This window comes from Gossypium arboreum, chromosome 10, assembly GCF_025698485.1.
Source record: "Gossypium arboreum isolate Shixiya-1 chromosome 10, ASM2569848v2, whole genome shotgun sequence".
Lineage (NCBI taxonomy): Eukaryota > Viridiplantae > Streptophyta > Magnoliopsida > Malvales > Malvaceae > Gossypium > Gossypium arboreum.
In genome coordinates this window covers 95,122,456-95,138,275 of record NC_069079.1, presented here as the reverse complement: position 1 = coordinate 95,138,275, position 15,820 = coordinate 95,122,456, and the positions used below count along the sequence as shown (strand labels likewise).

Here is a 15,820-nt window from a genome sequence, read left to right as displayed (position 1 = left end):
AACCACAAATCCAAGGTTAGAATATGAATTTAATATTATTTTATGTGTTTACAGCATGATCGTGTGTATATGTGAAAATTTCGTGAGCTAATTTTATCGTTTAATAGCTCAATTTGAGAAAAATGACTAAATCGCATAAAATGTAAAATTTGCATTCTACTTGTTAAAAGTGTATAATTGTTATGGTTTATTAAATGAAAGGTCCTTATGATGTTATTAAACCATTGACAGTGGAATTTGACATAGATGGCCTTATATTAAGTGTTTTTATATGTTTATATTAAAGGTTAATATTGGTAATTGATAAATCAATTTATTATTAATAAAAAAAAGTGAATTAAAACATTATTTTCCATCTCCATGCACCGAAATTTGAAAAACAAGAAGAGAAAATAGGGTTCTTCATTCAGCTATGAATAATTCAAGCAATTAGGTATGTTTTAAGCTCGATTTTTAATAATTTTTACGTTTTTGAGATCGTTGCTTTGTATTCTAGCTAGCCCATGTCTTAATTTTTGAATTTCTTTATGATTTTGTGAAGTTCCATTGATGATTATTTGAGATTTTGGATGTTTGATGATGAAATATGAAAATCTGATGATAGATTTTAATGTTTTGTAAAGTGATTTTTGACAAAAATGTCAAATAGGGTTTATATTGTGAAATGTGTAAATTTAGGGGTTGAAATGTGAAATAAATGAAATATGTGGGCTACTAGGGACACTAGTGAAATTTGGCTATGTTGAAATTGGATTAAATTGCTTGAATTTATATTTTTGTGAAATAAGGACTAATTTGTAAAAATGTAGAACTTTAGGGGCTAAAGTTTAAAAATGACCAAATAGGTGTTTGTGGACTGAACTGAAGGATTTGATGGATAAATGAGTTAATTTTGAATGTATATAGATTAAGAACAAAAGAAATCAGATTTAGATCGAGGAAAATCAAAGGTTATCGAATAGTTGATCATTCAGTTTATCCCAAATACAAGGTAAGTTCATATGCAAATAAATGTCTTTAAATTGAATTATATATGTTTAATTGTTATTGAATTGCTATGAATGTTGAATGATCAAATACGAACAAGAATCGATAGGGTTACAATATCTAAAAGTCCAGTACTAACCTTATGAATTGTATAGGATACGAATGTCATGACATTAGGATTAACGAGATGTGATTATGTGTAGGATCAAGTCTGGGACATTGGCATCATTATGTGATTAGGTGTAAGACCATGTTTGGGACTTTAGCATCATTAATTAATTTCGTGGAAGACCATAGCTGGGCTATCGGCATTGATATGTGATAACATGTAAGACCATATATGAGATATGGCATTGTACAAGCTATATGTGATTTCCGAGTAACCTTAACAATTCCAAAAGGTTCAACGGGCAAAAGTCAAGTCGAGGAAGAATGTGTGTCTAAGTTAAGTGACTCAGGTACGTGTGAGATTCATATAAGTATTGAAAAGGGAAGTATTTAATGTATTCATTTATGGTATTGAATATGTATACATTGAGAAATGTTTGTGAGTGATACATGATATTCGCGACAGGTTTTAAAAATTTATAATTAATCGTTCTTGAAACTAACTATTATCATGGTGAAGGCAAGTGTACCTATCAAACAGTAGTATAGCTTTATCAAGACTGGATTTTCGAACTTGAAGGAACCAAGAGTACTTGTAATTACTTTCTTTTTATTATCTAGCTTAAAAATTAAGGGATTTATTTATCTAAACTAATTAACTAAACTAAGAGTGCACAGAGAGAAATTGGGGAAAAGCTTTTGGGAAAATTCGATTGATTAAGACAATACCCAAGGAAAAATCGACCTAGACTTCACTTGTTATTTGACTCTAAATCAGACGATTTATTCATTTGGCTTGATCCGCAGAAATCCCTAAGTTATATTATTATCTCTCACCCTAGGTTAATTAATTGAAATCTCTTTCTAATTAATGCCCTAGTGTTGCATTAACTCGATCTATGGATCCCTTTATTAGGTTTCACCCTAATTCAGCAAAATCTTATCACCCTATCTCTAGGCGTGCAATCAACTCCCCTTAATTATGACAAATTTACTCTTAGACAGGGTCTTTTCCTCCTTTGAATAAGAGTATTAACTTGAATCAATATCCTGAAATATTAAAACAAGAATTAAGAACACATAATTAAGAACAAGTCAAATATTTATCATACAATTCAGTTAATAATAACAAGATCTGTCTTAGGTTTCATTCCCCTTAGGTATTTAGGGGGTTTAGTTCATAATTGTAAAAAAGAACATCTCAGAAGAATAATGATTACAAAACATAAAGAAAACCCAAAACTCCTGAATGAAAATTGAAGGGAGATCTTCAGTCTTGACGAATAATTCGGCTCCTGAGATAGATCAATAAGCTTTCTTCTAGTAATTCCTTGCTTTTTACTCTATGTGTCTATTCTAGCTGCCTCCTCTGGTGTTTAAATAGGCTTTAGAATGCCTAAGAGCCCTCAACAGTGGCTTTTTCCGAATAGGGCTATACTTGGGCTCGGCAGGGACACGCCCGTGTGCGATTACTCCAACATGTGGTCAAGGCTGTTGAGTAGGCACGGGCGTGTAGTCTACCCGTGTAAGTCATGCTTCAATCCTGCAAAATGGACACGCCCGTGTGAGGAAGTCCAGTCCATGTTGATTTCCCACGTGGGTCCATTTTCTCCATTTTCGGCCTATTTCTTGCTCTTTTTACTCTCCTATGCTCACCTAAGTATATAACATGAAAATTAAAGGATTAAGAGCATCGAATTCACCAAATCTAAGGAGAAACCATCCATAAATGTGCTAAGCATGGGATAAAAATATGTAAAAATTACGGCTTATCAAAAACCCCCATACTTAAGCGTTTGATTATCCTCATGCAAAATCTCCAATTCACAATCAAAATAAATTCTTCTCAATTTATAATCCCTATCAATAATATCTCAAAATAATCCATAAGTAATCATACATTGAAAATTCAACTAAAAGTACATCAAACTTTCAAACATTCCAAGTTGAGCATTTTATCATGAAAACATAGGTGTCCCCCCTCATCTAAGTAATCACCTTTGATTAAAATATCACAGAGTTTAACATCTTCACTAAAGATTCACTCAAATCACTCGAGGTGTTTAAGGACATCAAATAAAGCACTCATTAGTCAATATGAAAAGTTATTACCATGGGCTTGCATGAAAATTAAATCTCCACCACTATAAATTGAGATGATACATCAATCAAAAAGGTCTTTAGAGGGTTGTAATGTGGCTTTGGTTAGGGGGTGTTATCACAAGCTGAAAGAAAAAGTTAGAATCAAGATTGAATTGAAGAAATCACCTAACTAGAAAAATAACTAATTATCAATTGAATACAAGTGAGCTTCTTCTCAGAATATGGAATTAACACTCAAGCTAAAAAGTGACGAATTACTACTAATATGTATATAAGTATTTTTTTTTACTTGAAGTAACATAGAACTTAATTGTTGCAACGAAGAATAAAACATAGCCAACCAATTAGTTCAAATCAAATCTCGACAAAAATAGGGATCAAATTAGGGGATTTCAACAATAATGGGTTAGGGGTTAATATTGAGGGTAAATTAATTGATGGCTTGTTAGGCTCAAAGGGGCTCACTAATAGTTAATTATAAAGGTAGGCTTCTATGGAGTGAGTGGGTTAAACCTAAGTGCCTTTATCATCTCGACATATCAAATCAAATGGTGTGCTCTTGACATGCATAATCAAGCAAGTTCTAGAATAACAAATCAATACTGACGCACTCATAATAAAAGTGAGCATGAAAGAAATAAAATATGCTCTAAAGCCTGAAGTTCTCACAAAAATTATGGTTTTTTGATGTTTAAACTTGTGAATTTTAACTCAAGATAATATCTAAACTTGAGGAAACAACCTAAATTTTTTTTTAATTCTCAAAAATCAACTTATCATGCTTGATTCCTTAATGTCTTAAAGTTTAAACGATCAATGCATAAATGCCTATGTTTTAATTCAATACATATCAATAAAAATCATAACTTAATCAAAATTCATTCTAATAGTGATATGAGTGATTCACGTGAGAGTAAGAAAAAATTCAGGGATTTCTAATGATGATATAAAAGACCCCCCACACTTAAGATGTACATTGCCCTCAATGTACAAAGATGGATATATTGAAAAATATAGATATATAATCATAAGATAGGGAGAGAGGTGAAACTTCCTAAATGATGAATGAACTCCTTGAATTGGAGTTATAGAGAATAATTGGCCAAGGTAATGATAAGAGTGGAGGAGGATACTCCGGTGGTGGTAGAGGTTCATTAGTCTATAAGTCCTACGCCAAAAGAATATTATATGTGGTAGTAGCTATGGTGGTGATTGAGCAGGACAAGGCAGTCGTGGAGAACCTTTTCCAATGGAGTTTTTAGTTCCTAAGTGATGATGAACTTTGGAGCTTTTTATAATTGTGATAGAATCAGGAACTTTTTAGGAAATATAAAGAGGCATAATTACTCGTAAAGAAATAGCTGAATAAAAAAAATTATAAAATCTCAAGATAAAATAGTATTAAAAGGAAATGAAAAAGTAATTTCAAAATATAAAGATAAAAATAAAATAAATAATAAGTGTTTATAAGAAATTGGGGTACACGGCCGTGGGGAATGCCCGTGTGCCCTCATTTCAGCCCGTGCGTTTCGTGGTTTTCGAAATTGGGCACATTGGTGTACATAGCCATGTTGCATGGCCGTGTAAATCTTCGTTCACCTTTCCCACGCCCGTGTATGCAGGCGCAAGCCCGTGTTATTTGGATAGGCTCGACCACGGTCAGTGGGCATGGTCGTGTCGCGCGCTCCTGTTAAATTCTCAGTTTCAACCAAGGTTTCTCGACATGGGTGTGTCGCACGCCCGTGTTGTTTTGATAGACCTGCCCACGGCCATGTCGAACGGTCATGGCGACTTATCGCATCCTTTGTTTAAGGAAAATTTTGCCCTGTTTTCACACGGCCGTGTCTCCTCCCGTGGTGTGAGCAGGTCCTAAGGCACGCTCGTGTGCCCTGCCATGTGGAATAGAGAACCTGTGTTTCAATGACTCAGTTAGTGATTAGATGTTAAAACTAAAATTTTTAGAGAAGTTAACATCGTTAGTGCTCGGGTTGCCTCCCGAAAAGCACTTTATTTATAGTCTAAGCTCGACTTACCTTTCTAGTGCATGGTCATGGTAGTGCGAGGAGTTTACAGTCCTCATCCCTGCTATCAATTTTATCAACATAAGGTTTAAGACGGTAATGTTTACCTTAAAAGTGCCAAATTTGGGATGAATTACCTCGACTATACCATATGGGAAAATACTGAGTATCGTAAGGGGGATTGCTCCATTAGGTTCAGAAGTGGCAATGCGAGGGCCTACTGCATATCTAGTAGTACTTTCTCTCCAACCTAAAATTGATTTGGTGCGACATTGAACTCGTCATGGCGTAGTTTTGGTTTATCGTGTGTCCTCGGTTTATGTGTCCGCCATTTATCTAGTTCCTTGATTTGTAGCCTTTGCTCTTCATAGATAGGTCCTTTTGTTGTTGCTTGAACATGGATCATATAGGTTCTTCGAACTTATTTCCTGCAAAGTAGGTTCACCATATGCTCAGTTTTAGTAGAATGATTCATACAACCACCTTCAAGTTTTGATGTGTTACTCGTATTATGAGCTTGAAGGGTGATTGTTTCATCTCCCACACGAAGTATGAGTTCACCTGTGCCAACATCAATTATTGTTTTAGCGGTTGCTAAAAAGGGCCTCCCTAAAATTAAAGGAACGTTACTATCCTCCTCTATGTCTAGAACAACGAAATCAACTGGGAATATAAATTTGTCAATTTTAATGAGTACATCTTTAATAATCCCTCTAGGAAATCTTATTGTTTTCAGCTAATTGAATACTTATCCCAATTTGTTTGGGTTTACTAAGACCTAGTTGCTTAAACATTTTGTAAGGCATAACATTGATGCTAGCCCCTAAACCAGCCAAAGTATTATTAACACCTAGGCTACCAAATAAACAGGGAATCGTAAAACTCCCTGGATCTTTTAATTTGTTCACCAGGTTATTCTATAGTATGGCTGAGCAAACCGCATTTAGTTCGACATGCGACGCCTCATCCAACTTCTGCTTATTTGTTAAGAGGCCTTTTAGGAATTTGACTGCGTTTGGCATCTACGAAAAAGCTTCAATAAAAGAGTAAGTTAATATGTAAATTCTTTAATAATTTAAGGAATTTACCAAATTGTCCATCTGTTCGGTCTTTCCTTGTTGCGTTGGGATATGGCACACGAGGTTTGTACTCTTTACTTACCGGTTTCTGGTCATTGTGGTCCACCTCACCTTTACCTTTACTTACCGCAGTTTCTTGCCTCGATTCTGGTTCAGGTGCAAGTAACCCTTCCTCATCTTGAATGGTAATTGCATTGAGCTACTCCTTGGGTTAGATTCAGTGTTACTCGGTAGGCTACGTTGTGGTCTTTCAGATATCAATTTAGCGAGCTGACCTATCTGAGTTTCGAGCCCTTGGATTGATGCTTATTGATTCTTAAGTGCTGTCTCGGTATTCTAAAAATGAGTTTCTGACACCGAGATGAATTTTGTTAGCATCTCCTCAAGGTTTGGCTTTTTCTCTTGTTGGTAGGGTGGTTGTTGAAAGCCTGGAGGTGGTGGTCTCTGATTCCCTTGGCCTCCCCATGAGAAATTTTGGTAGTTTCTCCAACCTTCATTGTAAGTATTACTATAAGGATTATTTTGAGATCGAGGATTATTACCCATGTAATTTAACAGCTTGTTCTCCATGTTGCGGCCATAGGGTGGGTATTCTGAATTGCTTGATCCACCTCCACTTGCTACGCACTGCATTACTGGGTGAACCTATGAAGAACCAAGAAAACCGTCAATTTTTCTATTCAAAAGTTCTACCTGATTAGAGAGCATGGTGACCGAATTGACGTTAAAAATGCCGGCTGTTTTCATTGGTTTTGTCCTCATGACTTGCCACTGATAACTATTCAGTGAAATCTCTTCTATAAATTCATAAGCATCCTCAGATGTCTTATTATTGATAGTTTTGCCAGCTGCTACATCAATCATCTGTTGAGTCGAAAGATTCAGGCCACTGTGAAACATTTGAACCTATAGCCAAAGTGGTAACCCATGGTGAGGGCACCTGCTCAACAGATCATTATAACTCTCCCATGCATCGTAGAGTGTTTCTAAATCCATCTATACAAAAGAGGAGATAACATTATGTAATTTGGCTGTTTTAGCCAGTGGAAAATATTTTAATAAAAACTTTTCGATCATTTGTTCCCAAGTAGTGATTGACCCTCGTAGTAACGAGTTCAACCATTATTTAGCCTTATTCCTCAACAAAAAGGGAAATGGTACGCAATATTCATGACAGGTTTTAAATATTTATAATGAATCGCTTTTGAAACTAACTATTATCACGATGAAGGCAAGTGTACCTATCAAACAATAGTATAGCTTTAGCAAGACTGGATTATCAAACCCAAAGGAACTAAAAGTACTAGTATTAACTTCCTTTTTATTATCTAGCCTAAAAAATTAAAGGGTTTTGTTTATCCAACTAATTAATTAAACTAAGAACTCACAAAAAAGAAATTTGGGGAAAATACTTGTGGAAAAACGATTGAATTAAGACAATACCTAAGGAAAAGTCCACCTAGATTTCACTTATTATTTGACTCTGAATCGGACGATTTATTCATTTGACTTGATCTGTAGAAATCCTTAAGTTATATTATTATCCCTCTCGAGACTAACAACATCTAACCCTAGGTTGAATAATTGAAATCTCTTTCTAATTAACTCCCTAGGGTTGCATTAACTCGATCTATGGATCCTCTTATTATGTTTCACCCTAATCCGGCAAAATCTTGTCACCCTATCTCTAGGCGCGCAATCAACTCCACTTAATTATGAAAAATGTACTCTTAAACAAGGTCTATTCTTCCTCTGAATAAGAGCTTAACTTGAATCAATATCCTAGAATATCAAGACAAGAATTAAGAACATATAATTAAGAACAAGTCAAATATTTATCATACAATTCAGATAATAATAACAAGATCTGTCTTAGGTTTCATTCCCCTTACGTATTTAGGGGTTTTAGTTCATAACTAAAAAGGTAAAAATCTCAGAAGAATAATGAATACAAAACATAAAGAAAAACCCAAAACTCCTGAAGTGAAATTAAGGGGAGATCTTCAGTCTTGATGATGAATCCAGCTTTTGAGATGGATCAATCGGCTTTCCTTGAGCAGTTCCCTGCTTCTTTCCCTGTGGCCCTCTTTTCCTCCTCTTCTAGAGTGTATTTATAGGCTTTAGAATGCCTAAGAACCCTCAAAATTGGCCTTTTTTGAATTGGACTCAATTTGGGCTCGACAGGGACACGCCCGTGTGACACGCCCGTGTGCGATTACTTCAGTCTGTGGTCAAGCCTATTAAATAGTCACGGGCATGTGGTCCACCCGTGTGAGTCGTGCTTTGATTCGGCCAAATTGACACGGCTGTGTGGTCTACCCGTGTGAGGAGGTCCAGGCCATGTTGATTTTGTACGTTGGCCCATTTTCTCCATTTTTGGCCCGTTTCTCGTTCCTTTCACTCTTCTATGCTCACCTAAGTATAAAACCTGAAATTAAGGCATTAGGAGCATCAAATTCACCAAGTTTAAGGAAAAATCATCCATAAAATATGCTAAGCATGGGATAGAAATATGTATAAATTACGGTTTATCAAATACCCCCACACTTAAGCATTTGCTTGTCCTCAAGCAAAATCCTCAACTCATAATCAAAATAAATTCTTCTCAACTTATAATTTCTATCGATAATAACTCAAAATAATCCATAGGTAATCATACATTGAAAATTCAAAAAGAACATCAAAGTTTCAAACATTCCAAGTTGAGTATTTTATCATTAAAACAAAGGTGTCTCCCTCGTCTAAGTAATTACCTTTGATTCAAAATATCACAGAGTTTCACATCCTCACTAAAGATTCACTCAAATCACTTGAGGTGTTTAAGGACAATAACTGAAGCAGTTAATAGTCAATAACGAAGAGTTATTACCATAGGCTTGTATGAAAATCAAATCTCTACCACTATAAATTGAGATGAAACATCAATCAAAAGGTATTTAGAGGGCTGTAACGTGGATTTGGTTAGAGGGTGTGCTCACAAGCTGAAAGAAAGGGTTAGAATCAAGATTGAATTGAAAAATTCCCTAACTAGAAAAATGACTAGTCATCAATTGCGTACAATAGAGCTTTTCTCAGAATATGGAATCTAACTTCTTTAGCTCAGAAGATCACTACTACTAATATGTATACATGTATTTTTTTTTATTAATTTTTTAGAACAAATCGAATTACAAAATAGAATAAAACATAGCTAAGCAACTATTCCAACTCAAATCTCAACAAAAATAGGTATCAAATTAATTTAGGGGATTTCAACAATAATGAGTTATGCGTTAATATTGAGGGTAAATTAATGAATGAGTTGTTAGGCTCAAGGGGGTTCACTAAGGGTTAATTGTGAAGGTATGCTTTTATGGAGTGAGTGGGTTAAATCTAAGTGCCTTTATCATTTTGACATATCAAATCAAATGGTGTGGTCTTGACATGCATAATCAAGCAAGTTCTAAAATAACAATTCAATACTGATGCACTCATAATGAAAGTGAGCACGAAAGAAATAATAGATGCTCTGAAGGCTCAAGATCTCACAAAAATTATGGCTTTTTTTATGTTTAAACTTGTGAATTCCAACTCAAAATAATACCTAAACTTGGGGAAACAACCTAAAAGTTTTTAATTCTTCAAAAATCAACTTATCACGCTTGATTCCCTAATGTCTTAAAGTTTAAACAATCAATGCATAAATGCCTATGTTTTATTCAAGACATATCAATAAAAATCATAAATTAATCAAAATCCATTCTAATCATGGCATGAGAAGATCACATGAGAATAAGACAAAATTTAGGGATTTTGAATAACGATATAAAAGACCTCCCACACTTAAGATGTACATTGCCCTCAATTTACAAAGGTAGATATATTAAAAAAGATAGATTTAGAATCATAAGATAGGGAGAGAAGTGAAACTTCCTGAATGATGGATGAACTCAAACTTCCTGAATGATGGATAAACTCCTTGAATTGGTTTTTCGGATAATAATCAGCGTGAGAGTGGAGGAGGATACTTCGGTGGTGGTAGAGGTTGGGTTCCATAAATGCTGCGCCAAAAGAATATTATATCTTAAGTTGGCTATGGTCATGATCGAGCAGGACATGGTAGTCGTGGATAACCTTTCCCGGTGGAGTTTTTAGTTCCTATGTCATGATGAGCTGAGGAGCTCTTTTATAACTGTGATAAAATCAGAAACTCTTTAAGAGGTATACTGATGCATAATTACTCGTAATGAAATAGCTGAAGAATAAAAATTGTAAAAACTCAGGATGAAATAGTATTAAAAGGAAATAAAAAATAATAATTTCAAAATATAGAGATAAAAACAAAATAAAATAAATAATAGGTGTTTATAGAGAAATTAAGGCACACGACCATGGGGCACTCCCGTGTGCTCTAAGCTCAGCCCGTGCGTTTCGTAATTTTCAAAATTAGATGCATTGGTGTATACGACCATGTTGCACAGCCGTACCGATATCCTTTTGCTTCTCCCACGCCCGTGTTAAATTGATAGATTTAACCACGATTTCAAAACACTGGCGTGTGGAACGCCAGTGTTATTTTGGTAGTTTTGCCCACGACCATGCCGCACGGCCGTGTCTATTATCGCATCCCGTGTTGGGGAAGAAATTTTGGCCCTGTTTTCACACGGTCGTATCGCACGGCCATGTTCCATCCCGTGGTATGTGTATGGCCTACGGCACGCCCGTGTACCTGGCCGTGTGGTTCTGAAAAGGCCTATGTTCAATGATTTGGTTAGTACGTTTAGATTTTAAAAACTAAAATTTAAAAGAAGTAATATTGTTGGTGCTCGGGTTGCCTCCCGAGAAGTGCTTATTTAAAGTCTAAGCTAGACTTTACCGTGTAAGTATACTTAAGGAGATTCGTGGAGCCGTAACTCATCCCGTCATCTTTAAATTTCTCACCGTTGTAAGGTTTGAGGCGATGTCTATTTACTTTGAAAGTACCTTGCAAGGGGTAACTTATTTCTACAGTGCCGTATGGGAAAACTATTTTGACTACAAACAGACCTAACCATTGTGATTTAAGCTTCCCAGGGAACAATTTGAGTCTCAAGTTATATAATAGTACAAGATCTCCAACTTCAAATTGTTTATTTTATTTTAACCGAGCATCATGGCATTGTTTCATTGCTTCCTTGTATAGTCTTGAATTTTCATATGCATAGGTTCGCCATTCGTCTAACTCGTTTAAATGCATCAATCTGTTTTCACCTGCAAGTTTGGGATCAAAGTTTAGAAATTTTATAGCCCAGAATGCTTTGTGTTCTAACTCAAATGGTAGATGACAACTTTTTCCATAAACGAGTTTGTATGGTGATGTTCCTATGGGGGTTTTAAAAGTAGTTCTATAGGCCCATAATGCGTCATCTACTTTTATTACCCAATCTTTCCTATTTAATCCTACCGTCTTTTCTAGGATACATTTAAGTTCTTGATTTGTCACTTCGACTTGGCCACTAGTTTGAAGGTGGTAAGGGGTAGCTGTTCTGTGGTAAACTCCATATTTCTTGAGGGTCCTTTCAAATTGGGCGTTACAGAAATGAGTCCCCCTATCGCTGATGATTAATCTAGGTGTTCCAAATTGAGAGAAAAGTTTTTTAAGGAAACGTACCACTACTCTAGCATCATTTGTAGGCAGAGCTTGGGTTTCAACCCATTTAGACATATAATCGACAGCTACTAAGATGTATTTATTTCCAAATGAACTAGGGAATTGACCCATGAAGTCGATACCCCAAACAACAAATATTTCACATGAAAGCATATATGTCTAAGGCATTTCATCACGGTTAGAGATATTACCTGTCCTTTGGCATTTGTCATAAGAAATAACATACCTGTTGGCATCTTTGAATAAGGTGGGCCAATAAAAACCTGATTCAAGTATTTTATGTACGGTCTTATTTACACTGTAATGTCCTCCAGCTGGTCTTGAGTGGTAATGTTCCAAGATTTTTAATGCTTCTGTTCTTGTAACGCATCGCCGAATGACTTGATCTGGACATATATGGAAAAGAAAATGATCTTTCCAAAAGTAGTTTTTCACATCAGTAAAGAATCGTTTCTTTTTCTGATGTGTCAACCGTTTTGGGATAACGTTAGCGGCTAAAAAATTCGCGATGTCTGCAAACCAAGGTACCTTCGAGTCAGAAATAACAAAAAATTGTTCTTCAGGGAACAAATCATTTATTTCCACTTTATCTACCTCATTGGTACTTGAATTTTCAAGCCTAGATAAATGATTAGCAACGAGATTTTCTGCTCCTTTCTTATCTTGAATTTCCAAGTCGAATTCTTGCAATAAAAAAATCCATGAAATGAGTCAAGGTTTTGCATCAGTCTTAGTTAACAGGTAGCGAAGGGTAGAATGGTAAGTATAAATGACAACTTTAGACAATAATAGATATGGCCTAAATTTATCGAATGGAAAAACCACAGCTAACAATTCTTTCTCCATGGTGGTGTAGTTCTCCTGTGCGGCTGTCAAAGTTTTGCTAACATAATTAATACGTTGAAAGTGCTTTTCTTCATTGTCCCAAAATAACACCTACTGCAAAGTCAATCGCATCACACATTAGTTCAAAAGGTAAATTCCAATCAGGTGCTATTATAATTGGAGAATTAATCAATTTATCCTTTAGAGTATTAAATGCTTCTAAACATTCCTGATCAAAATTAAAGAGCATATCTTTTTCTAGTAATTTGGTCAAAGGCTTAGCTATTTTAGAAAAATCTTTAATAAATCTTCTATAAAACCTAGCATGTCCTAAAAAACTTCTAATAGCTTTAACTGAACTAGGAGGAGGTAATTCAATGACTTCGACTTTAGATTTATAAACCTCAATCCCTTTACTAGAAATTTTATGTCCTAGCACAATACCTTCTTGAACCATAAAGTGACATTTTTCCCAATTAAGTACAAGGTTTGTTTCCTCACATCTTATTAGAACTCATTTTAAATTTTCAGGGCAAAGATGGAAAGTGTTACTGAATACCGAGAAATCATCTATAAATACTTCCATGATATATTCTACGAGTTCGTCAAAGATGGCCATCATGTAGTGCTGGAACGTAGCAGGAGCATTACATAATCCAAAGGGCATTTACCATATAGACATGTGAATGTCATTTTTTCCTGATCTTCAAGAGCTATTGGGATTTGGAAATAGCCAGATAGTCCGTCTACGAAGCAGTAGTACATGTGCCCTGATAGTCTTTCCAACATTTGGTCAATGAATGGCAAGGAGAAGTGATCTTTTCTCGTGGCATCATTTAGCTTCCTATAGTCAATGTAAATTCTCCAACCTGTGACTGTCCTGGTTGGAATTAGTTCATTCTTCTCATTGGCTACCACAATCATGCATCCTTTCTTAGGAACAACTTGCACTAGACTTACATAAGAACTATCAGAAATAGGATAAATATTTCCAACATCTAGAAGTTTAATTACCTCAGCTTTAACAACTTCATTCATGTTGGGGTTCAGTCGTCTTTAAGCTTGCACACAGGGTTTATGTTCATCTTCCATTAAAATTTTGTAGGTGCAAAAAGAAGGGTTGATCCCTTTAATGTCAGAAATTTTCCAAGCTATGGCCTTTTTATGTTCTTTTAATACTTGGATTAATTCTTCTTTCTCCTTGGGCTGCAAGTTAGATGCAATAATAACTAGTAATATAGAATTATTTCCAAGGAATTCGTATTCCAAGTGATTTGGTACTTGTTTGAGTTCTAGTTCGGGAGGTTCTTCAATAGAGGGTTTTTGCTTAAAATCATCGTTCCCTTGAATGTCCTCATATTCTGCTTGGCTTTAGAAAGATTTATTAAAGTTCAGCTTAGCTTTTATTTTACCTCTCTCAGAATCATCGTCATCTATTTCCTCTCCTTGGGCATGGCACAGTTCCAACGTGTCCTTATGTATGATTTCCTGAAAAGAATCTTAGGCAGCATGATCAATAGAGTAAATAAAATAACTTGAGTCATCCTGTTCCCTAGAAAATCTCATGGCATCATAAATTTTAAAAATGATTTCTTCGTCACCTACTCTAAGTACCATTTTACCATCACCCACATCAATAACAACCCTAGCAGTGGCTAAAAATGGACGCCCTAAGATTAAAGGCACTTCAACATCTTCATCCATATCAAGCACAACGAAGTCAACAGGGAATATAAATTTATCTACTTTTACAAGTATGTCCTCTATAATAACCCTAGGATATTTAATAGATCTATCAGCTAGTTGAATACTCATCCTAGTGGGTTTAGGTTCCCCAAGACCAAGTTGTTTAAACATTTTATATGGCATCAAATTAATACTAGCACCTAAATCGGCTAGTGCCTTATCAACGTTAAAACTACCAATTAAGCAAGGTCTAGTAAAACTTCCTGGATCTTTTAGTTTGGTTGGCAGTTTGTTTTGGAGTATAGCCGAGCATTCCTTGTTAAGTTCCACTGTAGATAAATCTTCAAACTTCCTTTTGTTTGTTAGAAGCTCCTTTAAAAATTTTGCATATGTAGGCATCTGCGATATAGCTTGAACAAAAGGTAAGTTAATATGTAGTTATTTAAAAAGTTCAAGGAATTTACCAAATTGTGCATCCATGCGGTCTTTCTTCAACTTTTTTGGGTATGGAATTAGTGGTTTATATTCCTTCGGCATTAAATTGTCATTGCTTTCGGGTTTTACCTCATCTCCTTTGCTTCTGTCAGCTTCTTGTTGTAGCTTCTTTTCCGATTTAGCTAACACTTTCCCACTCCTCAGTGTAACTGCTTTCACATGTGCTTTTGGATTGGGTTCGGTGTTACTAGGTAGATTTCCTGGTGTTCTTTCTAAAATCATCTTAACCAGCTATCCAATTTGAGTTTCGAGCCCTTGGATCGATGCTTGTTGATTTTTGAGTGTCGTCTCAGTATTCTAAAAATGAGTCTCTAACACCGAGATGAATTTGGTTAGCATCTCCTCAAGGTTTGACTTTTTCTCTTGCTGGTATGGTGGTTGCTAAAAGCCTGGAGGAGATGGTGGTTTCTGATTTCCTTGGCCTCCCTATGAAAAATTTGGGTGATTCCTCCAACCTGCATTGTAAGTATTGCTATAAGAATTGTTTTTGAGATCGAAGATTATTACCCATGTAATTTAACTGCTCGTTCTCCATGTTGTGGCCATAAGGTGGGTATTCTAAATTGCTCGATCCACCTCCATTTGCTTCGTACTGCATTACTGGGTGAACCTGTGAAGAACTAAGAAAACCACCAACTTTCTTATTCAAGAGTTCTACCTGATTACAGAGCATGGTGATCGAATCGACGTTATAAATGCCGGTTGTTTTCGTTGGTTTTGTCCTCATGACTTGCCACTGATAGTTATTCAGTGACATCTCCTCTATAAATTCATAGGCATCTTCAGGTGTTTTATTATTGATGGTTCCGCCAGCAGCTGCGTCAACCAGTTGTCAAGTCGAAGGATTCAGGCCATTATGAAAAGTTTGAACCTGTAGCCAGAGTGGT

General features: G+C 35.6%; 1 non-coding gene across 1 annotated transcript; it reads left to right on the top strand.

Annotated features, from left to right (window-relative positions):
* Nucleotides 1-7,220: 7,220 nt before the first annotated feature.
* Nucleotides 7,221-7,326, top strand: LOC128283387 (small nucleolar RNA R71). Its single transcript, XR_008273728.1, has one exon. It is a non-coding gene; the product is annotated as a small nucleolar RNA R71 (small nucleolar RNA).
* The last annotated feature ends 8,494 nt before the right edge of the window (nucleotides 7,327-15,820 follow it).